The sequence below is a fragment of the Poeciliopsis prolifica genome, unplaced genomic scaffold (genome assembly GCF_027474105.1).
Source record: "Poeciliopsis prolifica strain line A6 unplaced genomic scaffold, Auburn_PproV2 SCAFFOLD036, whole genome shotgun sequence".
NCBI lineage: Eukaryota > Metazoa > Chordata > Actinopteri > Cyprinodontiformes > Poeciliidae > Poeciliopsis > Poeciliopsis prolifica.
Genome location: NW_026562411.1, coordinates 4,568,762 through 4,579,120, shown reverse-complemented (window position 1 = coordinate 4,579,120; position 10,359 = coordinate 4,568,762). Strand labels below are relative to the sequence as shown.

Here is a 10,359-nt window from a genome sequence, read left to right as displayed (position 1 = left end):
TGACTTAAAATGCAAGATTCAGATTTTATTTCACAGAACACCACAAATGGATTTGTTTCACTTAAGATTATCAAAATATTAAAAGGGATCAATATCTGGAAAAGAACAGTTAATGAATTGTGTGACACAGTCTTTCACTTGAAATAAAGATTGTTTGTTTATCTTTTATTGGACAAGCTGATCCAGAATTACAGCTTCCAAAAGAAAATATCTTTGTTTGAGAGAATGAAACAAGCTAATAATCTGAGAAAAGGAAACAAAACTGGTTGTTGGTTGTGAGAAAAAACCGGCATTAGATGAATGATTTGCAAAACTGACGGACTGAAGACGGTAGAAGAAAGGTTTGGAGCCTGTTTGTTTTAAGATCTGAATGTACACATCATAACTGTCATCAGTAGACAAAGGTTTATGAAGTCTCTGAGATAATTATTGTTTTTAGAAAATGAAAAGAGCCAGTCACATGAAATTATTTCCAGATGGAATAAAAACAGTCATGTTTATTTTTTTCATCAGTCATGTTGGAACATTGGTTCCAACATGATTGCTTTCACTCAAAATTAAAGAATTGAGTTTTTAGTTTAAAAAAAAAACAAATACTACTACTAATTTGTAACATCACTAAAAAACCCCAAGATTCATTAGCTTTTTAATTAGCTGATGAACAAACAATCACTGTGTAATATCCTTTCTTGTGTGTTTTTTGAATGAAGAGAAAATGTCTGTGAATCATCTTCACTATTTCGTCATGAAGTTTAACTTGACTGCTTTTGTTGAGCCTGTCTCCTTGTCAGTGGCTGTTGCTGTCATTTCTGTGAAGCCAAACTTTATTTTCAGTTCGATCTCACGTTTCGTTCCAAGTGTTGTGTCAGGAGACTCAACCTGAAATGAGCCAATTTCTTCCACTCCTTCCTCATCCACATATGTTACGTATATTTTCTCTGTGTGATAAAAGGTAAACCTTACCACTTTTTGATCTGGTTCTATTGGTTTCAGAGTCCTAGTTTGAATTTCATCCCAACCAACATCCTCATCAGCTTTGACCAGTGTCAAGAAGATATCATCACACCAAACGCCTTCTCATTTGTAAATTTCTTATCTTCCGGGTGGTTTAGAAAATTAAATTCCTCCATAATCTCAACTCCATATGTGAAAGCACTTTTTCTAGATGCCACTACTGCAGGATTTCTACCAAACTGTACAGCTCCTTTCATAATTGCTTCTTGTGGCCTCGATGGACACAAAACCTGACAATCATCCATGAATTCTTCCTTAATATGTGTCTGCAAAATCTGGCTTTCGGCATAGCCCCCCACTAACAGAATATAGTTAATTTTTAGACCTTTAGTCAAGATTTCTTTGAGACTCTGTGTGATGCCCTGTAGACTCTCAGTGAAAAACCCCCTCAGCTTCTGTTTAGAGATGACAATAGATCCGTCATCCCAGGAGGCTCCTTGAATTCCTTCAAAGAAGTCCTCCATTGATTTCTCTTTTTGAGCAATTGTTCCAAGTTTATAAGGACAATCAATCTCTGCATCGTCATCTTGTTTTTTGAAAAGTGTGAAATCATACATCATTTTCTGAACCTCACTGGGATAATTTCTTTCATATTCATCCCAGACTCCATCTGAGAATATTTCTCTGAGAAACTCTTTGAATTTTCTGTCCACAGTTTGTCCTCCCAGGTCATTTCCAGAGGCCTTGAGTAGCTCCTTTACTGCTCCTCCCTCCAGGATTTCATGAACAGTGATGTCAATGGTTCCTCCTGAAACACACACAGTGAAAGTCTTTGGTCAAAAAATAAAAGGCAATAAATAACATTTTATTTTCTAAACGTAGCTCAATATAATACCATTCACTGGCTTTATGACTATTGAATTTGGGAACCACAGAGATTAATTCACAAACCATAATCTTAAGTTAAAATATAAATATTTTTATTGGGAGAAATATAAATTATGTTTTGAATGTAAGATCGGAACATTTAAACAACTGTCCCTCCTTTTTTCAGTTGTGCATCTTATTTATTTTAGGTTGTTTCTTAGAGAAAATGAGTAATTTGTCAATAGAAAAATATAATACTATGGAAATACAGCATTGTTTGTTTTTATATTCCATAAATATTTCATATCTCAAAATACTGCCAATACATTAATCAGCCCCTTTGACGATTGTATAAAATCTGAAACGTGCATGAATAATTTGACCTTCATTGCATCTTGGGTTTTAGATTATATATTTTTTTTTGTTTTTATTAAACTTCATTATGATTGCTCTGCTCTCCTATTATCTGATTTACATCCATCCTTTCACGAATGAAAGTAGAACTTGTTGCACACCATCATACTGCATGTCACCCATCTATTGGACAGATTGGAACAGACATAAATAAAAGCTTACATTTCAGTAAATTATATCATACCTCCACAGTCAACAACAATGTACCGAGTTCCAGGAGATTCAGCTATTTTGTTTTCTTTTTGGTTTTCTGCAATGAAACCCTCAGTTGGAAGCTTCTTACACCAGATTGAAGCTGCTTCTGGTTCCAGTGCAATGACCAGTTTATCTTCAGTGCCTTCAGTTATAATACCAGCCTGAAACCAATTTAAAAAATTTTTAAGACAAATTTTTTTGTTGATACAAAAAACTTGTTTGGTGATGCTGCCATCTATGAGTTACCTGCATTGCAGCTTCTCTCATGAACTGTTTAGCTGAAGGATCCCAGATGGCAGGAACAGTCAGCACCCAGGTGAATTCAGAAACAATAAACTTTTTTCCTGTCATGTCACTGATGCTTTTCAGAGCATCATCCTTCAGGAATCTCAGAGCTTCTGTAAAAACCTTCAGTGCCTTCATTGACTTCCCATTGGCTGCTTTAATCTGCAGATCTCTGTTAAGTTTCTGGAGATGACAAAACAAAACAATTCCTTAGAAAATTATGTCTTGTTGGAAGATTGCTTTAGATTTAATTTGTTGCCTGTGTGTAGATGCTAAAACTTATCAGAAATCACACCATAGTCTAATAGCTTTTAACCATGTTATAAGTTTTACTCACTTTGCCGTAGAGCGACATCTTGAAGCAATCAAAGAAGAACATATCTTTCACTTTTTCACTCTTCTTTGAAATATAATATTCTTTAGCTTTGTAACCAAAGCTGATAAATTGTCTTGTTCATCAAACAGGATGCAGGTTGGAGTCTTTGGAGTTTCCAGTCCAACTTCTCCCCCCCAAAACTTCAATCTTGGTTCAATTTCTTCTTCTCTGTTTGTTATACTAAAGGCATATCCACTGTATGTTGTGCCAAAGTCTATGGCTATGATAAAGGAGTCACCCATTGTGGAAGCAGATCCTTCTAGAAAAGACAAAGATAAAAATGAATTACTAAGATTCATACTTCACATATTTACTGTCTGAAAGTGGGCAGGACTGACTTACCATCCAAAGTTCATCAAACGAAGTGAAGGTTATTCAACAAGTGTCGCTCTTGCTTAACAGCCGCAGTTCTCTTCTGGACAAGAAAGGAACGAGTAACAGGAAAGTGACATATTGAAAACAGCACTTCAGAATAAGATGTGAGAATAACACAAGTCATGATTACAGCTCAAAGTTACAAAGAATCATGCAACATAAAACAGAATACTTGTTTAAATAATATCACAACATGGAATGTTAATATGTGCTAAACAATAATGAATTAACTAAATTATTTTGAAGAATCAAAGATGTAGATTTGAAATATTTTTTTTCACATTGGAAAACACAAAGAAATAGAGATTGCTTGGCTTTTGTGGCCTTCATGATTATAAAAGAAGGTATATATTTTTTGTTTACATGCAAGATTTAATTTTGATGTGATCAAATGAGGTTCCTTAGCCTGGTCATTGCCTTCTTCTGGAAGTCCATTTTGGCCACTCTGTTAAAAAAAATAAAATAAATGATCTCATTATAATGACATAGTAACTTAAAACAATGCAATACTATCTCAATGTAATGAGATACTATTTTATTATTTTGAGATACACAAAATAATGAAATATGTTCTTTGAGTGTCTCAAAAATAACGTATCTAATGCAATTCAACATAGTGCTGAATGGCATTATGAATCACTATCTCAAATAATGAGATAGACTACATACTGTATGCTTTGGACTTTTGGAGACTGTGGAGGCTGAACTCCCATTTTGTTAATTTAAATTAAGTTTGTAATATAAGTTAGCATAGTATAAAGAAATAAATTTGTCATACTGATGACAGTAGCTGATCTTGAAGATATCTTAAAAAGATGCATTCATATCTTTGAAGCAAATGTTTTCTGTTTCTTTACTTTGTCAGTCCACAACTTACTTTCCGGTAACTGAAGTTAATATCTGAGGATTACGTGGTACTTTTATTTGCTGTAATGACACATGTTCAGTTTACCACAAAGTTGTGGGAAAATAACTGGTGAGTAGTTTGTAGATGCTGCCTCTCACTCCCAAACCACTGCAACACCAAAATGCAACACCAGAGACTTTATGTTTTTTTTTTTTAACTAAAATATCATGGCATTTTGTCACATACTCTCTCTTTTTCTTTTTCTCTCTGTTTTATTATTAAATTCTAAATAATTAATTACTGTATCCCAAGCAAAGAAATGTAAAAAAAAACAACTTTATTTTGTCTGTCTGCAAATCTATTTTATTGATTTAATCAGTAAGTTCAAGTAACAACCAAAACCATATGTGCTTGCTTTTGTGCAGTGCGGGTTGTTTCAGAAAGACAGAAGACTGGATGGTGTGGAGGGGTTGCATTTTCACAAGCATTTTCTGATCACACAAGAGGTATAAGTGACTTCTCTAGTGTAGCGCATTTCTCCAGTTCTCTATTGAAAGACCAATACATATTTTATCTTTTTTGTGAAAGAGGTTTCTCAAGATCTGCCCATTTTATTTTGTTACAAACTGTGGTACTCACTTTTAACCTTGAAAAGGAATAAGAACAACCTCATAATCCAGACTTTAGTTTATTAGTCACTCTTTACCTTATGTTTTAGAAACTTTAGAGTACTCACTATTTAGACCAGTATTAGATTCATTTTTAGAATATTGTGCAGAGAGACTCCTGTTATTGCACCCCAGAAAAGGAATTAGAACAAACTTAGAATCCAGAAAAAAAATTGTAAATTTAGTTTTTATTATTACTTAGAAACCTTGGAGTAATCATTACTTTTACAAATTTAGAGCACACTTAGAAAGTCCAGAGAATACTTACTTACACTTATTTAGCAACTCAGAACAGGGATTAGAATTTGGAACCACACATGCACAAGTTCTGCATTTTCAAATCTGTTACTTTCAGGGAGCAGTCAAAATTTCTGTCTCTGGAAAGCCATGTTGCAAAACAATAAAATGTAGTTGACTTTTGTTATGCCATAATTAACATGTTAATTGCCAGCTGACACAATAAATCTTAAGACATAAATTGAAAATGACTGAAGGAAATGTTTAGAAGTTCACATCCATCCAACAAAGAAAACTAGGAACTGTTTATTGTATCTTTCTATGAGACACAACTATGTGATTTTTTTATTTTTATTTTTTGCACATTGGATTTCTTCTGTGGAAGTTTTAAAAAATGGTCTTTTTAGTTTTACTGGGCACAACTTGGTGTATTTCTTTGTCTTAAGCTTATCAAATGAGTGCACTATACGACAAGGAAAGTTTTTTAAGCACTTGTGATTTATGTTTTGGGAATGTCAAAATATTGGATTGTTCTTTGTTGGCAGAATACAAAATAAATAGATTCTGCATAAAGTGTAGATTCTGTTTATGAGTTGCTGTTGTACTGTAAATAGATTGATTGGCAATAATAGTGAAAAACAATAAAATATATGTCAAGAGTAATATAGACATATATATATATAAATATATATATGTCAAGAATACATTAGTTCAGTTTGATTGAATTAATTGAACTTTTCAATTACTTCAATCTGACTAATTGAAAAGAAGAACAGTTGAAACTTTTTTGCTGTTTTTGACTGACGCAATAACACTGTAATTATCTGTAGCTGTGAAATACTTTCACTCTATATCTATTTACTAGTTGTCATATGATACAGTTAACCATTCCTCAGTTTTACATTTACTTTCTATTCGGCCCTCACATTATTTATAAAAAGCATAAGAAGTCTCATTCTGGTTAAGTTGATACATTTCTCCAAATTTTCTACTGAATTTAGGTTTTGTTTTTGAAACATTTCCTTTCTACATGAAGCCAAACTTGGTGGATGACTCGGACTCTGAAGTCGTTAGTTTTTTATTTTTATTTCCATGCAGTCAAACGTAATTGTTACCTGGACCTCCTGACTGCGTCCAGATTCACTGTTTGGTGAATTTAGAAATAAACAACCTATTTGTTCTGCTTCCTAACTCAGTTACATACTTTGGGGTTTTCTTTTGTGTGCGATAAAAATAAAAGTTCATCATAGTCTGATCTGCCTCTATTGGATAAAAGATTAAATCAATGGTTTTACCCAAATCAACATGCTCACAAACTCCCACTAGTTTTACAAAAAGTTCAGTCTGAACCTTTCAGAAGAGCTCCATAATAAATACAAGGAATGTACACACAATACTTTTCTTTCTTAATTACATAATTATTCTAAAATGATGTTTAAATAACTTACTCCAGATTTCACTCCAGTTTTTATGAGATTCTGTGCATTTTATTTATAAAATTTGCCATATTTATATAAGAGATCTTCCTTATTTAATCCAGGCTTAAATCAAGTTTTATTTAAATCTTATTCGGGTTTATTTCAGACTGGAATAAACTGAAATCTGTTTATTCCAGATTTCAGTGACATTTAATTCTGATTACAAATTACGAGATGTATCACCTAAACCTGGTCAGGATTGTGAGTCATGTATTTTATCTTCAGATAGAAAAATCCTGAAGGAGGAAAAATGTTAAGTTGATGATGGAGCTGGTAAAATAAAATCTCAAACATGTTAAAGTCGTTTCACACTGTGACTGGACCATTTGCTGGACATTAACAGTTACTGCAGTTCATGTTTCAGAAATGACCAATTTTCTGAAACATTTGTTTCCCTGGATCGACACAAAAATGCACCTTCCTGAATATACAACTGAAAAACATGCTCAAATGTATTCTTATTTCTTATGCTAAGTGGATTATGTGAAATCTTAACGGCCTTACAAGAGGAATATCATACAAACAATGGATGGATGAATTTAATTTTAATTATACTGAACTGAATTAATTTGAACTGAACAACATAAAGATTGCCTGGAAGTATTTTTGTCATCCCCCAGGGGGAACTGGAGAGACACAAGATGAAGAAATGTCTGACTTTCCTTTCAAAGATTGTAATTCCTGTGTCCTGATCCCAGAAAAGCTAAAAACAAACAAACAAAAAACATATGTATTTGTAAAACTATATTCAATAAAGAGGAGTTACAACTGCTTTCAACTGAAAGCTGCAGCATCATGCAGACAACAATTGTCACATGCATTACCAGTTAGCAAAAGGTTGAGATGATGTTTAGACTTTGCTCTCTTTTATGTTCAAGTTATTATGTAAATCCTGCCGAGAAATCAGACTTGTTATACTTTTATTACATTTTTTGTTGTTCGTTTTATTATTTTATTTTACATGACGCAAACTATTTTGATTGCTTCAAAGAGACACGTCCCTGTTTTCAACTTCATAATTGCACTTCAGGTTAATGTTTACAGGTTGTGGTGATTATTGACCTATGAACCAGAGGATCTGGGACACTCTGGCTCTCTTAAAATGATTATGATGTTAAAAATGGACAAGAGGCTGACAGAAGATGTTCCTATATTGTGTTTAAAAAGTCAAACCTGCTTATATTCAAAACAGTATCAATGGAGAAAGGGTCAGTGTGTCATTTATTCACGTTTAACCAAGAGTTTCAGGTAGGATTCAATGTCCCCTGTTCTCGCCCTGAGGGCCTCGAATCTGCTGGTGTTTCAACAGCACTTCCAACGAATCACTTCCAAAGCTATAAAAACAATATATTTATTGCAGATACCATTACCACTACAGGAGGCAGATAAGTCATTTATCATCTGCCACACAAAGAAGGAGAAAGTAGGAGATTAAGGCAGAGAAATAACAGGATGGCCAGAGTAGAGCCTGAGCTAATGCTAAGCTGGTCAAACACCTTACAAAATCAAGAAAAACTGCATTAAACACAAAACGGTCATGAAGTGTAAAGTCCAGCAACAAATGTTACAATTTAGATCAAATTGAGACTGAAACCCCAAACAAATCCAGACATGGTAAAAAAGATAAGAAATGTTAAAGGAGGATGTTACAACAAATGGTAAATGGCTTGTACTTGTATTTACTTTATCAAGTGTTCAACCAGAAGGGCTTTACACTACATTTAGTCATTCATCCATTCAGACACACACATTCACACACTGATGGTGGCAAGCTACTGAATAGTAGCCACAGCTGCCCTGGGGTAGTCTGATAGTCTGACACAACAAGCCACAACTTGAAAACTTCCCAAATTAATTGAATTTAATTGAATTGAATTGAATAGCATTTATTGTGATTGAACAGGATTCAACGAAATTTCTATTGCTTGCTTATTGAAAAAATTGGGAAGACCTTTAAAACTAAAGCCTATAGTAAGGTGATTCAAGGGGATATGTCAGTGTTTTATGACATCTTTTGATCTCTATAGATATTGGAGAAACATACTATATAAGATACAGTGAGAGGAAGGTGGAAGAGCTAGAATTTGTTCCCTTCATTATTTATTGTATCACAACAGCAACAGGTTATTTCAGTCTTTTACTCAAATCTTTAGCTTATTTGTCAAAACTCCTTCAAGTCTGTAGATTCTCATGATTCTCAACAAGTGATCGCCATGGAGACTTTCTGCACTATGATCATCATACTGTTTTTTATTGTTTGTATTTTGATCACTTAGATCATGTGTATGTGTAACTTTTGTGGATCCCACAGGATATTTGAAATGGAATGAATAAAGAATGATCTTAATGTGAAGGCAAACACTTTTAAATGTGTAAACCCTTCTGTTGCCATATTTTCAGAAGAACATTGTAAAATACTCCTTGGTATGTCTCTCAGTGTAAATAAATAATGTTTCACACAAAGCCAAAATTAAACACAGACAATCTAACTACAGAGACCTCAACATAGCTTTATTGCATTTACTGGGATAATCTATCTTTATTCTTAAAGATAGATTAACAGTGTTTCACCATTCTGTGTCAAATTCTTCCCAGCAGACTGGAAAATATTCCCAGTCTGCTGGGAAATTATTACTGTTATCACAGGTTTTCTGTTTTAATCTTTTATTGTCTTCTGATATGAAAACGTCAGAACAGCAATGTGACATTTCTGTGGTACAAAGGGCACATCAGGAACAATTGTAAAGCAATCATTTTATGACTTGAAGGAACAGTTGCTCTTGTTTTTATGTTGGGAAATTTCTGGAAGGAAGTATTTTTAGATCGTTTTTAGATATTATTTAACTGAAGGAAGACAATGAGGCTTATTAAAACCTAACCTCTAAGTAAGACACAAACCAGTAAAGTACTGGACCAGAAAATCTCACCAAGTTCTCCAGTTACTTGTCTATCATTAAACATGATAGACAAGTAACTTGTCTATCATGATAGACAAGTAACTTGACAAGTAACTTGTCTATCATGGATAATGATAGACAAGTAACTTCTCTATTAATGCATTAATAGACAAGACTTGCTATTAATGCATTGACCTTCAAATTTACTGACAACTTCATTGCAGTTTCTGTCAGAGTGGAGTTTTGACACAGGAGGGTTTGATCATTTGTCAACTGTAGCAAATGAAGCACAAGGATTATAATTGGTTTAATGATTACAGACATGGAGGATTACCCTGGTTTCTTCACTTGTGCATCGTATCTGTAAAAGCAACCTTTATAGATGTCACAGGGAACTTGTGACTTTCAGACTTTGGCCTCCAGTCAACTTTTTACACTCCCTTTTTGTCACATCTTTCGGTAACACTTTATTTGATGGGTTGTGAATAAGACTGACATGACACCATCATAAACATGAGTAAGGCTTCATAAATATTCAGTAAATCATGACACTTTTAATACAAAGTTGACATTATTCAAAATGTCTTTGTTATGACAACTTGACTTTAACCAAGAAATCATGATCTGACATAAATTTTTTATGAAAGTATTACTGATTACACTTTACAAATTATGTAGTTTATGTCATTAAAGCTAAAGTTCAATGAGTAATACTTTCATAACAAATTTATGACAGTGTCATGACAGTGTTATTGACAACCCATTA

General features: G+C 33.4%; 1 pseudogene; it reads right to left on the bottom strand.

Moving 5' to 3' along the window:
• Positions 1 to 3,479, bottom strand: LOC129374373 (heat shock 70 kDa protein 12A-like; annotated as a pseudogene).
• Positions 3,480 to 10,359: the final 6,880 nt, after the last annotated feature.